This window comes from Puma concolor, chromosome D3, assembly GCF_028749965.1.
Source record: "Puma concolor isolate L17-30 chromosome D3, mPumCon1.1.hap2, whole genome shotgun sequence".
Taxonomy (NCBI): Eukaryota; Metazoa; Chordata; class Mammalia; order Carnivora; family Felidae; genus Puma; species Puma concolor.
The window spans coordinates 22083779-22100477 of record NC_141678.1 but is presented as its reverse complement, the minus strand read 5'-3'; the positions used below and the strand labels follow the sequence as shown (position 1 = coordinate 22100477).

Sequence of the window (16699 nt, the reverse complement as noted above, 5' to 3'; positions counted from 1 at the left end):
GGAGGAAGGAAGGAAGGAAGGTATGGATGGATGTGATGAGTATCTTACTCTAAGTCACACAGTCTGGAAGTAACTATTCCTGACCTCACACTGGGCACCAACGAAAGCATAAGAGTTGGTTAGAGAGAGGCACTCCCTGAGCAAAGGTTTGGAGTTAGGAATTATTACAGCATGGATAAGACACTGGTCTCACTTGCTCAACAGGATCCTATGAGGAAGGGGATCTGATTACAGGCTCTCCCAGAGTCCTTTGGGGCAAACCCAGCAGTTTGTACGGGGAGTAAGGCCCCACGGCCCAGAGGAGCAGGCAGGAGCAAGCCCAGCCTGGGGGTCAGGCCTCAGAGGGCCTGGTATGGCCATATTTGGTTTTCAAGGAACTGGGAGGCTTCTTACCAGCTCTGCTGCCCACGCATGGGAGTAAGGCCACCCACAGTTGCTGAGTCAGGCAGACAGCTGGGGTCGGGAGCAGAGGCCCCACAAACAGGCGACTGTAGCACAGTTGTCCAGAGCCTGGCCTCTAGAGTCAAGAAGATGTGGATTCAAATCCTGCCTGACTCTGATAACTGTGTGACTAGGCCAGCCACATCACCTTTCAGAGATTCTGTTTCCTTTACCTGTAAAATAAAATGACAGCAGTAAGGACGAGCGCCATGACTGAGTTTGCTATGTGCCAGTCTGTGCTGAGGGTTCTGCCTGCATTCTCTTGCTTAATTCTCATCACGATAGAGAAGTATTTTTATTGTACCCATGAAACACAACACGTGAGACCAGTGTTTCTCATTTGTGCCTCAATAATTCCTGATCCCAAGCCTTTGCTACAGTCTCCTCCACCTGGAGTGCCTCTCTCTCCCTCACCAGCTCTATGTGTTCTTTGGTGTCCAGTATGGGATTCTGACTGTGGGACGTGGCTATCCCCAGACGAGGAAGCTGAGACACAGAGAAGTGAGGTCACATGCAAGTAAGAGACATAGCTAGGAATAGCTAGGAAGTACGGAGCAACTTCCCCACCTTCCCATTTCTATGATATCATCACTTCCCTACTCAAATACCTCCACCTGCCCCTATAAAACAATTCTCCCCTTTTCCACTTTCCAATTTGCTGCCAAAGCCTAACAAAGCCTGCTCAGGCCCTCCTAACCGCCCCATGCAGAAGGTAGGCTAGACAGCACCGCCATTTTATGGATGGGAAAACCGAGGCTCAGAGAACTAAAGCAACTTGCCTGAGAATTAGCAACCAGCCAGAGGGGCAACCAGAATTAGGCTGCAATGCTGACTCCCATTCCAGTGCTCTCTCCATCACAGTAAGCTGACCCTCCACGTTTTGAGAAGAGAGCTTTCACCTCTCCTCCCAGTCAAGCCACCTCTAGACAGATGTAAGGATAAAAGAGAAAATGGGGGTGGCTCAGATTCTTGATTCTGGCTCAGGTCATGAACCCAGGGTCATGGGATCTAGCCCATGTCAGGCTCCATGCTGAGCGTGGAGCCTGCCTAAGATTTTCTCTACCCCGCTCCCCGCCCCTCTCTCCCTCCGCCTCCTCCCCCACTCACGCTCTCTCTCTAAAATAAATAAAATAAAATATATTTTAAAAATTAAAAAAAAAAGAGAGAATGAATCTGAGGCCCACTTGAAAGGAAAGGTCAGGCAAGACTAGTAGGGCATTTTGCAGATAGATAAAGAAATCTGGCCTGATTTGAAAATCATAAAAGAATGAAGTGAATGAACAAGCTATAACAGTTCTGAATCAGATCATCCCCTCGTGACATGCAGGAGACCAGAACAGCTTTCTAAACTCATTAGCTCATCTCATTCGTTTCGGAGGTACCTCTTGCCCTACCATGTGTCGGTAGCCGTGCTGTGCTGAGAGCCAGGCGAGAACTCTGCCCCAGAGGAATCATTACCTGGGTGCTTCCCAGACTCGGGGATTTTACATCCCAGTAAAGTGTTCTCCCCAAATGCGGCCACATTTTGTTATTTGTCAAAGAACATTAAAGAAAAGGAAAAATAAAGCATTACTTTCTACTCTCACCAAAAAATTTAATAAGGACTAATCTCAGAATCTAGCAATTAAAAAAAATTACCTTTATAACTCACCACATTGTTCTAGTTTTCTCCCTAGCCGCAGGCCGATGCAAACTGTATCTAAGTGGGCATTTGGCAATTCCCAGATGAGTGGGAGAGAGAAAACATCTACAGAAATCATTCAGAGTAGCTATATTCTTTGGGAGTCTTTGGGTTGAGAGCTACATAAAACTATCCTGGCTACCTTAATACAGATTTTTGGGGAAGGGATTTTATTGGTAGATTGGATTCTAGGGATTATGTAGTAGACAGTAGGGTCAACCAACCAACCTACACCTGGCAAGGACAGAAAACTCCAAAAACAAATAGAATTAGGTCTCTCTCGGTTACACTCTCGCTCTCTGCTTCTCTCTGTTACCGTTCTTCCCTCTCTAGTGGCAGATAGGGTTCCCCCACGTAGCAGAGAAAGTGATGGCTAACAGCTTCCATGTTTCATAACTCATGCCACCATAGACAGATCAATTAACTTCTCAGTTCCAGTAGGGGGGAGGGGAGGGATCCTGGAAAGTGTCTGATTGGCCCAACTGAGCCAGGTGTCTACCCCTGGACCAATCAATTGTGGCTTGGGATTGGTCTGTAAAAACATGGCAGCTTCCATGAAAAGTCATGGTTGGAGTCAGAAGAGGGAAGAAGATCTAGGCCAGAGGGCTGGGCGGAAAATACCATAAATGTCCGTTGTGGAGATGGTAAATGCCCTAATAAAGTGCAGATAAAGTATCACAGGAGTTCAAGGGAAGACGACATGATTTCTAGCTGTGGAGATCAAGTAGACCTTCTTGGAAGAAGATCTGAGCTGAGAATATGTGGAATATACAGAGATTCTAAACGCCATTTCAAATTCAAAGAGAAAAATAATAGGGGCGCCTGGGTGGCGCAGTCGGTTAAGCGTCCGACTTCAGCCAGGTCACGATCTCGCGGTCAGTGAGTTCGAGCCCCACGTCGGGCTCTGGGCTGGTGGCTCGGAGCCTGGAGCCTGTTTCCGATTCTGTGTCTCTCTCTCTCTCTGCCCCTCCCCCGTTCATGCTCTGTCTCTCTCTGTCCCAAAAATAAATTTAAAAAAACGTTGAAAAAAAAAAATTAAAAAAAAAACAAAAAAAACAAAGAGAAAAATAATAAGTACTGGTAGAGGAGAAGGTGTCATCTGAAGAAGCTATATATTAATGCTTTACTTTGTCAAGATTTTTATTATTTTTAAAAAATGAGATATAATTCATATATCAAATGTATAAAATATTTTATTATGAAATAATTTTAGACTTATAGAAAGTTGCAAAAGTAGTTCAGAGTTCTGCTAAAGTCTTCACCTTCTGTACCCCTCACCTAGTTCCCCCTAATATTAACATCTTACACGACCTTGATACAACAATCAGAACCAGGAAATTACCACTAATAGAATACTATCAACTAACCTACAGAGCTTGTTTGAATTTTGCATTTTACTTTTACTATAATCCAGAATCCCACATTGCATTTAATTGCTATGTCTGCTTAGTCTCCTCTAATCTGTGACAGTTCCCCCAATCTCTCTTTTCTCTTGTAACCTTGACACTGAAGAGTGATGGTAAGTCATTTTACAAAATAGCCCTCAATTTGAATGTCTAGTGTTTTCTCATAATTGGATCAAGATTATGCATTTTTGGCAAGAATGCCACAGAAGCAATGCTGTACCCTTCTTAGTGCATCATTCAGGGGCTACATTCTGTCAACGTGATTTATTACCAGTGATGTTAACATCGATCACTTGGTTAAGGAGGCATCTGGCAAGTTTCTCTGTTGAAAAGGCCCGTTAGTAATTAGTAAGCATCTTGTGGGGGAGATAGTTAAGACTACACAAAAATATAAATTTCTCATCATTTAAAAAGTGCTATCAAGGGGCGCCTGGGTGGCGCAGTCGGTTAAGCGTCCGACTTCGGCCAGGTCACGATCTCGCGGTCCGTGAGTTCGAGCCCCGCGTCAGGCTTTGGGCTGATGGCTCGGAGCCTGGAGCCTGTTTCCGATTCTGTGTCTCCCTCTCTCTCTGCCCCTCCCCCGTTCATGCTCTGTCTCTCTCTGTCCCAAAAATAAATAAAAACGTTGAAAAAAAATTAAATAAATAAATAAATAAATAAAAAGTGCTATCAAATGTACACTTTCTACTTTTATTCCGCAAACATCAACTGTACACTCACTAAGCACTGGTCCAAGATAATGGCTTGGTTATGAATGGCCCCATGACCTTGCTAGACCGTAGGATCCTTATCTGTAAAATGGGTATAATTCTGTCTTACCACCCAGGGCTGCCAAGGATAAAGGAGAACCATGCTTGTTGAAAGTGTTCTGTAATGCTAGCTGGGATTGTTCATTCTCCTTCTGGGGATCTCCACTTTGTTGTCACTTCCACCTATCATAGGTCTTCATTTCCATCCTGCCTGCATCCATGCCTGCAGGCTTCTGTCTGTTCTCACTGACCAGACTCCCTCAGCCTATTTGCCAAGCCTTATTTGTGATGTCATTTAATAAGTTTTGGAGACAAAAGGTGAGCCCTGTAGAGACTGACAATTTCCTCCAGAATCTCTGTCTATGATTTTGGGAGCTGCCTCAAGGTGTTGAGTGACACCTGGGACCCATGGGTGGCAGGTGGGAGGTCCTTTCTTCCATGATAGAAATAAGTGGAAGAAGTAGGAATTGCCTTCCTCCAATAATGTGTTGGCCCTGAAAAGGAAACTCTCACACCCCACAGAGTATTAAACAAGCTTGGATGGATACTTGTCTCTTACAGAGTGCTCTAACATGGGCATACTTTATTTATTTATGCATTTATGTATGTACGTATTTATTTATTTATTTATTTATTTAGGAGAGAGAGCAGAAAGAGAAGGAGAGAGAGAATCTTAAGCAGGCTCCATGCCCAGTGCAGAGCCCGACATGGGGCTTGATCTCATGATGGTGAGATGACCTGTGCCAAAGTCAAGAGTCAGATGTTTAACAGACTGAACCACTCAGGCACCCCTAAGATGGGCATACTTTAAACTAACAACTTCATAATGCCAAAGGATGAGCTCACCCCTGACTCAACCTCCTAATTTCTAATTTGAGAACAAGACTTTAGCAAACCAAGAAAGAGGCACAAGTTAAGTAGCAGGTCTCACTAACCTTAGCTGTCACAGTCACTCCTGAGGTTGAATTCAACCTTTTTAATTTTTTTTCCTAATGTGTATTTATCTTTGAGAGAGAGAAAGAGAGAGAGTGGGAGTAGGGGAGGGGCAGAGAGAGAGGTAGACACAGAACGCGAAGCAGGCTCCTGGCTCTGAGCTGTCAGCACAAAGGCCAACATGGGGCCTGAACTCACGAATCGCGAGATCATGACCTGAGCCAAAGTCAGATGCTTAACTGACTGAACCACCCAGGCGCCCCGAATTCAGAGACAGGAGCCATCCATGCTTGGCTGGTTCTTTGTACCAGATCATTATGAAGATCAATATGATAGAGGATGAAAGTGCTTTGGAACTTCTATAGGACCAAGTCAATATTGCTTCTCCCATTCTGTCCCAAGGGCAGCTTTTAGGAACTGCTTGCCCAGAGCAAAGAAGGAAGGTTGAAGCCCCCCAGCTCTGACATCAGCACAAGCCACCCTCTGCCTTCCTTCAGCCAAGCAGATGAGCACCTCAAAATAGAGCCCTCTAAGTAGAGACCCAGCAGCATACAGGGCATTCCCTCCAGGGTCCTGAGCAGTTTCCTCCCGGACAAGTCACAGGCCTGGGTTTCTCCCACCCATCTAATATCTGGGACACAAGCTGCTGTAGGTTGGACTCTTGCCCCACTAGCACCTGGGCAGGAATTTGTGGCAGCAGCTCAAGACTATTTGCCAATTTTATTGACCTCTCCCCAGTGGGCCCTGGGAAACACCATCCCCTGTAGACCACTAAGGCAACAGCTCTTCTCAAAGGCCTAGTAACCTTCAGGTTTAAGAGACTTCCTCCCTCCTATCACCCAGTTGATTCTTGTGGCCACAAACCCAAACTACAATGTGCACATGAATCCCCCTGAAAATCTTTTTGCAATACAGATTCTGGTTCGGTAGGTTTGGGGTGAGGCCTAAGACTGTGTTTCCACCAAGTGCCCAGAAGATGCCAAAGCTGCTGGTCCACAGACCACACTCTGAATGCAAGAAGTGTTTACTTCTAACCAACAAGCTGATCACAAGGAGGTCTGGAAAGCAGAAAACAATTTGAACTGAAACAACGCCTTTGTTGTTTCTACCTTGAAGTTTTTATAATCTTGATACCACTTCTGATGGCCTTCCAGCAGAGTCTCATTTTGGTCAATGTGATCCAGGGAGGTTTCTAGTTTTTGCAAACAAAGAACCTTTCCAAATACCACAAAGCAGTTTGCCCCCCAAGGTCAGAAAGGTTTACTCTCCCTCAGTCCACTCCTTATCTTCCAGCCCCAACCACCACAGCCTGGTTAGAGCCATCTGCTTCTCAAAAGAATCAAGTCCTTTGTAGGGGGACATTTAAATCTCCTTCAACAACATAAAAGGGGTTTTCAAACATTACCCTGGGGATTCCTTATTGCCCTCTCTTAATATTTTTCCAGAGGGGCGCCTGGGTGGCGCAGTCGGTTAAGTGTCCGACTTCAGCCAGGTCACGATCTCACGGTCCGTGAGTTCGAGCCCCGCGTCAGGCTCTGGGCTGATGGCTCGGAGCCTGTTTCTGATTCTGTGTCTCCCTCTCTCTCTGCCTCTCCCCCGTTCATGCTCTGTCTCTCTCTCTGTCCCAAAAATAAATAAACGTTGAAAAAAAAAATTAAAAAAAAAAAATATTTTTCCAGAAAGAGGGGCATCTGGGTGCCTCAGTCAGGTAAGTGTCTGACTTCAGCTCAGGTCATGATCTCACAGTTCTTGAGTTTGAGCCCCACGTCAGGCTCTGTGCTGACAGCTCAGAGCCTGGAGCCTGCTTGAGATTCTGTGTCTCCCTCTTGCTCTCTGTCCCTCCCCCATTCCTACTCTGTCTCTCTCTCTCTCGAAAATAAAATAAAAACATTGAAAATATATTTTTTTCCAGAAAGAGACCTGAGGTTCCTTTCTGAGCTTCAGTCCCTTGTTCTCTTCCCAGCCCCTTAGCTGTCTTGTGCATTAATTAGCTGGTAACTAATTACTCCCTAATTGTCAACCAGCTGACCCATTACAGGTTCCCACCCACATCAGTGACAGGACAGGGGGTCAGGGCGAACCCCCTTCCTGTTGGCAGAGACTTGGCTGGGTTTACTTCTCCTGACCCCGCCCCCAGAAGGGGGAGTTATCCACCTGATTGGTCAGATTCCAGAATCCTGACTGGTCTTTGGTGGGGTGTAAGGCATTCTTTCGAAGATCCCAATCTCCACAGGTCCACTGGGGACTTAGGGCAGAACCCCTTGGAGGATTCACTTCAGAAGGGAGCAGCTACCCTGGGGGAATGCAGACCCAGGCTGGAGAAGAGGGAGAAATAAAAATGCAGATTACCCTGTGAAATTTCCCGATTTTCAAAGGTCAACAACAAATTCAAAAAGTGTTTTTTTTATTTTTTTCTAATGTTTATTTCTTTATTTTGAGAGAGAGAGAGAGAGAGAGAGAGTGTGTGTGTGTGTGTGTGTGTGTGTGTGCATGCGCCAGCGGGGGAGGGGAAGAGAGAGATGGGGAGAGGGAGAGAGAATCCCAGACAGGCTCTGCACTCTTAGCTCGGAGGCTGATGCAGAGCTCGATCTCACAAACCATGAGACCATGACCTGAGCCAAAATCAAGAGTTAGATGCTTAACGAACTGAGCCACCCAGGTGCCCTTAAAATTTTTTTTTAATTTTATTTTAGAGAGAGAGCACGCACAAGCAGGGGAGAGAGGCAGAGGGAGAGAGAGAGAGAATCTTGAGCAGGCTCCATGCTCAGTGAGGAGCCCAAGGTGGGGCTCGATCCCACAACCCTGGAATCATGACCTGAGCTGAAATCAAGAGTCAGACGCTCAAACGACTGAGCTACCCAGGTGCCCCCAAAAAGCTTTTTAAAAGCCCTGTAGGCCAGACACATGTCTATGGGCAGGACCTGGCCCAATGGGCACCATGGGTACGGTGAGGTTTGGTGAATATCTAGAGGTGTAAGGGTGATGGAGAGGAGTGAGGAAGGATGCTACCTACATCCCGGATTCTGGAACACCCTTACTGGCAAAGATGTGCTCCAGGAGGAACTCACTGCCACAGGCATATTGAGCAGATGTGCTCCAGGAGGAACTCACTGCCACAGGCATATTGCAAGGTTCTGTGCGAGGTTGGGGGTTACAAAGCACACTGTGAGGTTTCACACTTCTCCAAGACAGGATGGGCAAATGGCAGGAGACCTGGGTTCTAGTCCTGGCTTGCCCTCCTGTAATTACTTTGTGTCCTCAGGCTAGTTCATCATCTCTGGGATTCACACACAGCCTGTGTTAGCAACAGGTTAACTAAATCATGTGAGGAAAGATTATGAAGGACCTTGAGTGTCTGTGTAGGGAGTTTGGGCTGGATCTGATTAGGGGGTAGAAGCCACTGCAGGTTCTTGAGCAAGGGAATGACATTCTGAGTAAAGTATTTCAGGAAAATCAATCAGGCCACCAGTGCAGAGAAGAGGGTCCCATATCATCCAGGTGTGGTGTTGTGAGACAGCAACAAAAGCTTATGCAAATCAGATCTTATCATCCCTAGCTCAAAAGCCTTCAGTGGCTCCCTACAGTCCTCACATTGAAGTCCTTCTTACTGTGGTCCATAGGCAGGACCAACTTCACAGGTGTATGATCTGTGCAGTTCCCCAGGGTCCCGTGCTTGGGTTAATGCTCTACTGTTACCATCTTGAAATTCTTAATAGTTTGTTTGTTTGTTTGTTTTTTTAACAAGGGGCTTCATGTTTTCATTTTGCACCAGACCCCACAAATTATATGGCTAGTACCACCCATAGGGACCCTTTGGTCTGGTTCCTGCTCCCCTCTCCCTTCTCATTCCCACCCCCCTCCCCCCACTCTCTTACCCTTCAAACTCCAGTCACAGACTGTCAGCTCCATAATACCTGTCAAGACTCAGCATATGCTCACGAACCTCTGACTGGCTGGCTGCAAAGGGAGGCTCAGAGATGGGTTAAATGGGGAAGGAGGGGAGGCCACCTCTTTCCCATCTTGGACCTTTCCTTCTGTGTGAGCAGACATTTTCAGAATGCCCAGACCACACACCCAGCAGGGTCTGCGCTGGCTCTGGCCTTTCCCCAGCTGGAGCCCATTAGCTCCAGACCCTCTTGCCCTGCCCCTTTCTCAGTGATGGGACAATCCTAGAAGTGGATTGGGAAGGGAATGAATTTTACAGGGCCAAACTGTAGTCTAAAGGAAGCAATAATGAGGGCATTTTAGACTTCTGTCAGCAGAATAGACGGGTGCTTGGGGGCTTTGTGCTTATAAAGGTTTGTTGAGTGACTAATATACAACCGAGGGAATTTTTTCTTCTCTTAACCAAGTAAATAAAACCATTCACACACACCACAAGAGGTAGGAGGAAGGGACAGAATTTGCACAAAACATAATAAATGTGCTGACCCTGGCAAGGTAAGATCAGAAATAACATCACATCTGTTCAGGTGGCTCACATTTATTAGGCAGTGCCCACATACCAGGATCTAAGCTAAGCTCTTGACGCACATAAGCTCCTGAATGTTCACCCCACCCTATGAGGTTGGAACTATTCCTCTCCCCATTTTGGGGATGAGAAAGCTGAAGCCCAGAGAAACTAAGTAACTTGCCTAATGTCACACAGTGAAGAAGTGAGAGTTGAGACTTATAACCAGACCTGTCCAACTCTAGATCTGTCCTGAATGCTTCACTACCACAAAATAGCTACTATCTGCCTCGCTGTATGATTTCAGGCAAATTCCTCAACCTCTCTGAGCCTCAGATTCTTCACCTATAAGTTGTCCCTTATTTATTTTTTTTTTTAAATTTTTTTTTCAACGTTTATTTATTTTTGGGACAGAGAGAGACAGAGCATGAACGGGGGAGGGGCAGAGAGAGAGGGAGACACAGAATCGGAAACAGGCTCCAGGCTCTGAGCCATCAGCCCAGAGCCTGATGCGGGGCTCGAACTCACGGACCGCGAGATCGTGACCTGGCTGAAGTCGGACGCTTAACCGACTGCGCCACCCAGGCGCCCCAAGTTGTCCCTTATTTAAACCACGCTGTGCTAGGTGCTGGTAATAATTTAAAAAAATTTTTTTTTGATGTTTATTTATTTTTGAGAGAGACAGAGACAGAATGTGAGTGGGTTGGGGTAGAGAGAGAGGGAGACACAGAATCCGAAGCAGGCTCCAGTCTCTGAGCTGTCAGCACAGAGCCTGACACAGGGCTCAAACTCATGAACTGTGAGATCATGACCTGAGCTGAAGTGGGACACTCAACCGACTGAGCCATCCAGTCACCCCTGGAATTAATTCTTTTTAGATATTAGGTCTCTGCTTGACCCTTCATGACAGCCTGGTGAGAGAGAGAATGTGGCAGAAACAATGCTTTATGTTCTCCACCATGTTCCCTCCTCCTGGGCACAAAGGAAGGGCGCATCCTCATCTTCCCTTGCAGTTAGTAGAGTCATGTGGCTATATTCTGGCCAATGAAATGACATGTCACCCCTGGGCAAAGCAATTAAGAGTAAGTGAGCCTCATTTGATTTTTAGGCTCCCTTTCCACATGCAGAAGATTCAAAAATGGATTCCAGGGAGGGCCTGAAGGAGTCATTGCTTGGAAGAGAGGTGCCTACCAAGAGAAATGGGTTAGGAGAGGGCTGCTCTTTATCAGACTTTATGTGAGTAAAAAATAAACTCTGGGGGCGCCTGGGTGGCGCAGTCGGTTAAGCGTCCGACTTCAGCCAGGTCACGATCTCCTGGTCCGTGAGTTCGAGCCCCGCGTCAGGCTCTGGGCTGATGGCTCGGAGCCTGGAGCCTGTTTCCGATTCTGTGTGTCCCTCTCTCTCTGCCCCTCCCCTGTTCATGCTCTGTCTCTCTCTGTCCCAAAAATAAATAAACGTTGAAAAAAAAAAAAAAAAAAAAACAAACTCTGCTTGGGTTAAGCCACTGAGATTTTCAGTTTGTTACATTAATTACACTGAATGAAACTGTATACCAGGGGCAGCCTGGCTGGCTCAGTTGGAAGAGCATGTGACTCTTGATCTCAGGGCCATGAGTTCAAGCCCCACGTTGGGTGTAAACATTACTTAAATAAATAAATAAACTAAAAAAAAAGGGGGGGGGACATCTGGGTGGCTCAGTCAGTTGAACATCTGACTTCATTTCAGGTCATGATCTCACAGTTAGTGAGTTCGAGCCTTATATCGGGCTCTGCTCTCAGCACAGAGCCCACTTCAGATCCTCTGTCTTCCTCTCTCTCTACTCCTCCCCCACCTCTCAAAGACAAATAAACATTAAAAAAAAAACAAAAAAAAAAACTGGGGGCCCCTGGGTGGCTCAGTTGGTTGAGCATCCAACTTCAGCTCAGGTCATGATCTCACAGTTCATGGGTTCAAGCCCTGTGTCAGGCTCTGCTCTGGCAGTGTGGAGTCTGCTTAGGATTCCCTTTCTCTGCCCCTCCCCCATTTGTACTCTCTCTCTCAAAATAAGTAAATAAACTTAATAAAAACCGTATGCCAGTTATTAATTGCTACAGCAATGCTGCATAACAAATCACCCCAAACTGAGTGCAATAAAACAGTAACCATTTATTTAACTCATGATTTCATGGATTGACAATTTGGGCTGGGCTCAGCCAAAGGTTCTTCTGGTCTTAGCTGGGCTTACTCATTCATCTGTGGTCAGCTGTTGGACCAGCTGGCGACTGACTAGCACAGCCTCAGCTAGGACAACTCATTCCTGTTCCAGTGGTCTCTCATCCTCATGCAGGACAGCCCAGATTTGTTCATGTGACAGCTGAGAAGGTTCCAACAGAACAAGCAGAAGCTACAGGATCTCTTAAAGTCCAGGCTCAGAACTGGCAATGTCAACTTCCCTGAATTCTATGGGCCAAAATTAGTCATATGGCTGAGCCCTGATGCAGGGGGTAAGGAAATAGATTCTCCTGATGGGATGGGGTTTCAACGTCACATTGCAAATGGGCTTGCTTACAGGGAGGCAAAGCATTGAAGTTTTTTTTTTTTTAATGTTTATTTTTGAGAGGGGGGAGGGGCAGAGAGAGAGGGAGACAGAGGATCTGAAGCAGGCTCTGCACTGACAGCACAGAACCCAATTCAGGACTCGAACTCAAGAACTATGAGATCATGACCGGAGCAGAAGTCAGACACTTAATGGACTGAGCCACCCAGGCACTCCGCATTGAAGTAATTTTTGCAAACTATCTACTACAGGAAGTATTAGTGCCCCCATTTGAAAGACAAGGAAACTGAGGCCCAGGAAGATGAAGTAGATAGTGAATGGAAGAATTGGGATTTAAGCAAAGCCTGAAGCACTCTTCAAGCCCCAAGGTTCGCTAGTGACTCTGAGAAATGGACCTCTTCATCCAGAAGGAACCTTTCCACCTCTGCAAGCTGAACCTAGAATCTAGCACCCTAGCCTCCTGGGGGAAGAGGTCCCAAAATCTGGAACTTGCTCTAGCCTTTGGAAGAACAGGGCATCCTTACAGAAATTTGAGACTACAGAACATCTTGAGCTCCAAGCCTGAAACGTCTGTGACTGCAGTAAACTGGGGCTAGCAGATGATTCTTCCCCTCCTGGCCTTCATACATCAGATGTCCCTAAAGACCTACTTTGCTGTGTGACCCAGGCATAGCCCACACCCCACTCTGTGCCTCAGTATCAGGAAGCAAAGTGTAAAGAGAGAAGAGTTCAGCCTCTGGAATCACAGCACTGGCCTCCAATCCTGACTCCTGCTGTTTGTCCTGGGCAAGTCCCTTCTCCTCTCTGAGCCTCACATTTCTCTCTCTTCTATAAAACAGGTGCAAGAAGAGTCCCCACCATGGAGGCTGCTGTAAGAATTGAATGAGTGTGGGGCACCTGGATGGCTCAGTCAGTTAAGTGTCTGACTTCAACTCAGGTCATGACCTCACAGTTCGTGAGTTCAAGCCCCGCGTCGGGCTCTGTGCTGACAGCTCAGAGCCTGGAACCTGCTTCCGATTCTGTGTCTCCCTCTCTCTCTGCCCCCTGCCCTGCTCACACTCTGTCTCTCAAAAAGTGAATAAACATTAAAATAAAATTAAAAAGAAAAAAGAATTGAATGAGTGAATACATAATGTAAATGCACGATGTAAACAACCCACTATCCTCAAGGTGGGCGCCTACTATCTGGCAGGTGGTATTAGTATCATCTCAACCAAACCCGCATTTTACAGAGAAGAAAACAGAAGTTAAGGCAGGTGATGCAATTTTCCAAAGCCACACAGCTAAGGAGCAGTGATGTCCCAGCATACTCAGGTTTATCTGATTCCAGAAGCCAAGGTCTTAACTTTCCTAGAGTTTGAGAGTCCTGGGTTAGAGTTTGAGAGTCCTGGGTTTGAGTCTCAACTCTGCCCCTTCAGCCACATGACTTTGGGCAAGTCCCTTTTCTCTTTGGATCTTTTTTTCTTCATAAAAATAAATGATTTTCCCATAATACCTCAAATGGGAAAATACCCAGAAAATGCTTAGTGCAGCATCCAGGACAGACATGTATATGCTCAGCAATTAGAGGCTGCCATAATCATTAGAGGAGAGTTGCTTAAGTCTCTGTGCCTCAGTTTCTCTAGCCATCAAATAGCGTTAATAATAGTCTTATCTTATTGGAGTGGCCATGAGGAATAAGTGAGTTACTGTGAGCTAAGCTTTAGCACAAAGCTTGGCACATGCATATACTTCATAAGCACTCGCTTTTATTTTTAAAGTCCTGAAACCTGTTTCAGGCCAGCACAAGACAGTAGGGGACCCTAGCAATCCACTGGCTGCAGCTCCAGGCATTGCCTTTGCTGCCACTCAGCTATTATTAGGCCCAGAGTCCTCCTTTCAAATCCAGACGGGGAGCTAGAAGGGTGGGCAGGGCTGGGCCTGGCTGGTGGATGGCTGGGAAAGCTGCTTGGAGGCCGGTTTGGGTTTGGGCCCCACCCCGCCTGCCCTCCCTCGCCTGCAGCCGGTCCAGCTGCCACGTCTACACTTGGCTCTGAGGTCTGCACCAAACACTCCCTCCCACTGTGGCCGCCTCCTCTGGGAAGGTTCAGAACATTTCCACAGCCTCAGCACTTTACCCACTCCAGAGAGACCAGGTCTGCGTGGAAACTATGAATTGGACACTGCTCACCTCTGGAGCCTGCAAAGGGGCCATCTACGCTCTGGCATAGAGGTCTTCATGCTTTCAATGAGATCTATTGGGTCCATCAAGGAGAAAAGGACACACAGCTGGGTTCAAATCCCAGCCCTGCCACCAACATGCTGTGTCAACTTGGACAAGTGACCTTCCCTCTCTGAGCTTCAGTTTCTTTATCTCTCAAATGGATATAATCTTAGCACCTACTGCACAGGGTGGTGATGATGATTAAATGAGTGAATGGCACATAATAGGCACTCAATATGTGCCAGCTATTGTTATTTCATGCTTGGGCGTGCCAAGCCAAGGGGGAAATAAGAGATTTGGGATGCTGGGGATCTGGGGTGCAGAGTGGCTCCACATCCAAATTGCTATGTGACCTGAAGCCTGTTCCTTGTCCTCTCTGGGACTCAGATTATCTATTTGGATCATAACGCAGGCATCTAGGATTCTGTGATGCCAAGATGCAGCAGCTATGCTGAATAGTTAAGAAATAGGATAAGGGCCCATGTGGGCAGGTACAGATCCCAAATGGCAAAAAGCAGGGTACTATGGTTAAGAATAAAGATTCTGGGTTCAAATCCTGCATGAAGTGCTAGCAAGGCTTGGCCTCACTGAGCCTGTCTCCTCTTCTGTATAATGATGGTCCTACCTCACAGGGCTCAAGCTGTGAGGGTCTTGGTAATAACAAAATAGCCTCTCATGTATTATAAGGGTGATCTAGAGCCATGCTCCAACCCATGGAGCCCCTGTCATGAACCTAGATGGATGTCAGGCATCAGGGAACTCCCAGAAATCACAAGAGGTCCAGGCCAGCCCATCCAGAATCCTCTCCTTTTTCCATGAGGCTGAGTTCCTGGGGTTCATCACTGCACAGTGGGCATCTCAGGCCTCCTTCTCCTTCCCAGAGCCCACTTGCCTCCAAGTTTCCAAGGAAGAGTCATTCCTTTCCCATCCCTCAGCACTTAAGGCCAGGCTCCCTTCTACTCCAAGCCCGGAAGTTTATCTGGCACTGTCGCTCAGAGAACACAGCAGCTGGATGACATCATAGAGGAGACAGCCTTGTCAAACTGGTTTGCCAAACAGGTCCCCAGTCCTACTCCTGGGGCTGCTGGCCATGATCATGGGGGCCTCCAGTTCTGCCCATGAGGAGGAAGGTCACAGCCCTTGGATCCTGCCAACCTCAGTAAGGACCAGTTGTCCTCAAGGACCTCATGCTCCAGCTTCACCTGCTTGACTTTTCCCCAACAAAATCCTCACAGTCTTACCTCCCTTCCTTTGTTCATGCTGTTCCCTTCACCAGATTGCCCTTCCCCATCCCCGCAGCATGCCAAACAGCAAGTGAGGGCTTCATTTTGTACAGCTTTTAGGGTCCAGATACTGTGTCTCCCCCACTCTGACTAGGCTGTGAGACCCCACCAGCAGGCCCAACCCCGACCCATGCCTAACCCTACATCCCTCCCTGTAACCAGCAGCCCCCCAGATGCCCTCATAGACCCAAGGTTCTGGCCTTGGCTGGCCTCACAGGTACTTGTGAACGTATCCCAAGGTGGGGTCTCCCTGAAAGTCCTGGTATTTTATGTTGTCTAGTCTGGGGGGAGAGAACTTAGGGAGCTCAGGCCATAATTCCTACATTGTGCAGATAAGAAAATCAAGGCTCTGAGAGGACCAAATCTTTGCCTGGGGCAGAGTCAGGGCTAAGACCCATCACCTTTCTTGCCTCCTGATCCCAGGCCTTGGTTGTTTTTGCAGGACCCTAGATAGGGGTGGGGGGGGGGGGGTGGGGCGGAGAGGAAGCCAGGGTAATTCAGGGATCTGGCACTGCTGGCTTGGTAAAACATTTATTCTCAGACTCAAGCACTAGAGCAAAATATTACCCTTGGCCCCTGAGCTGCTCCAGCCACTCTCTGCTCTGCCAGTCCAGGATTAGATCTGGAGGGATCTGGACCCTTTCTATTATAGCCCCTTGCTCGGGAGGACCAGAAGCAGGCCAGTCCAATCCCATCCTTTTTCAGATGGATAGAATGAGGCCCAGGCCTCCCCAGTGCCTACAAGATATGTTCACTCTGCTCACCTGGCATTCAGGGCCCTTCACAGATGGGATGACCCTTATCTCCATTTCTTGCTCCATCCACAACCCATCTCTCCTCCTTTTCCTACTTACAAACCTCCTGTCCTTTACTCACACTATTCCCCTACCACAATGCCTTTCCCCCTCTTCTCTGGGTGATGAATTTCTATGCATCCTTCCTCAAGGATCGGTTTGCACATCACTTCCTCCAAGAAGTCTTCCAGGATTTCCCCCATCCTAGAGGCAGCAAGATGGA

At 47.3% G+C, this 16699-nt stretch overlaps 1 long non-coding RNA gene across 3 annotated transcripts in view; it reads right to left on the bottom strand.

Annotated features, from left to right (window-relative positions):
- The window catches only part of LOC147575403 (uncharacterized), a 35582-nt gene that overhangs the window by 16886 nt on the left and 1997 nt on the right, over positions 1-16699 (bottom strand). For all 3 annotated transcript variants that reach the window (XR_015242357.1, XR_015242359.1, XR_015242358.1), the window contains exon 2: positions 394-614. This is a non-coding gene — a long non-coding RNA (uncharacterized LOC147575403). The remainder of the gene's footprint in view (positions 1-393; positions 615-16699) is intronic.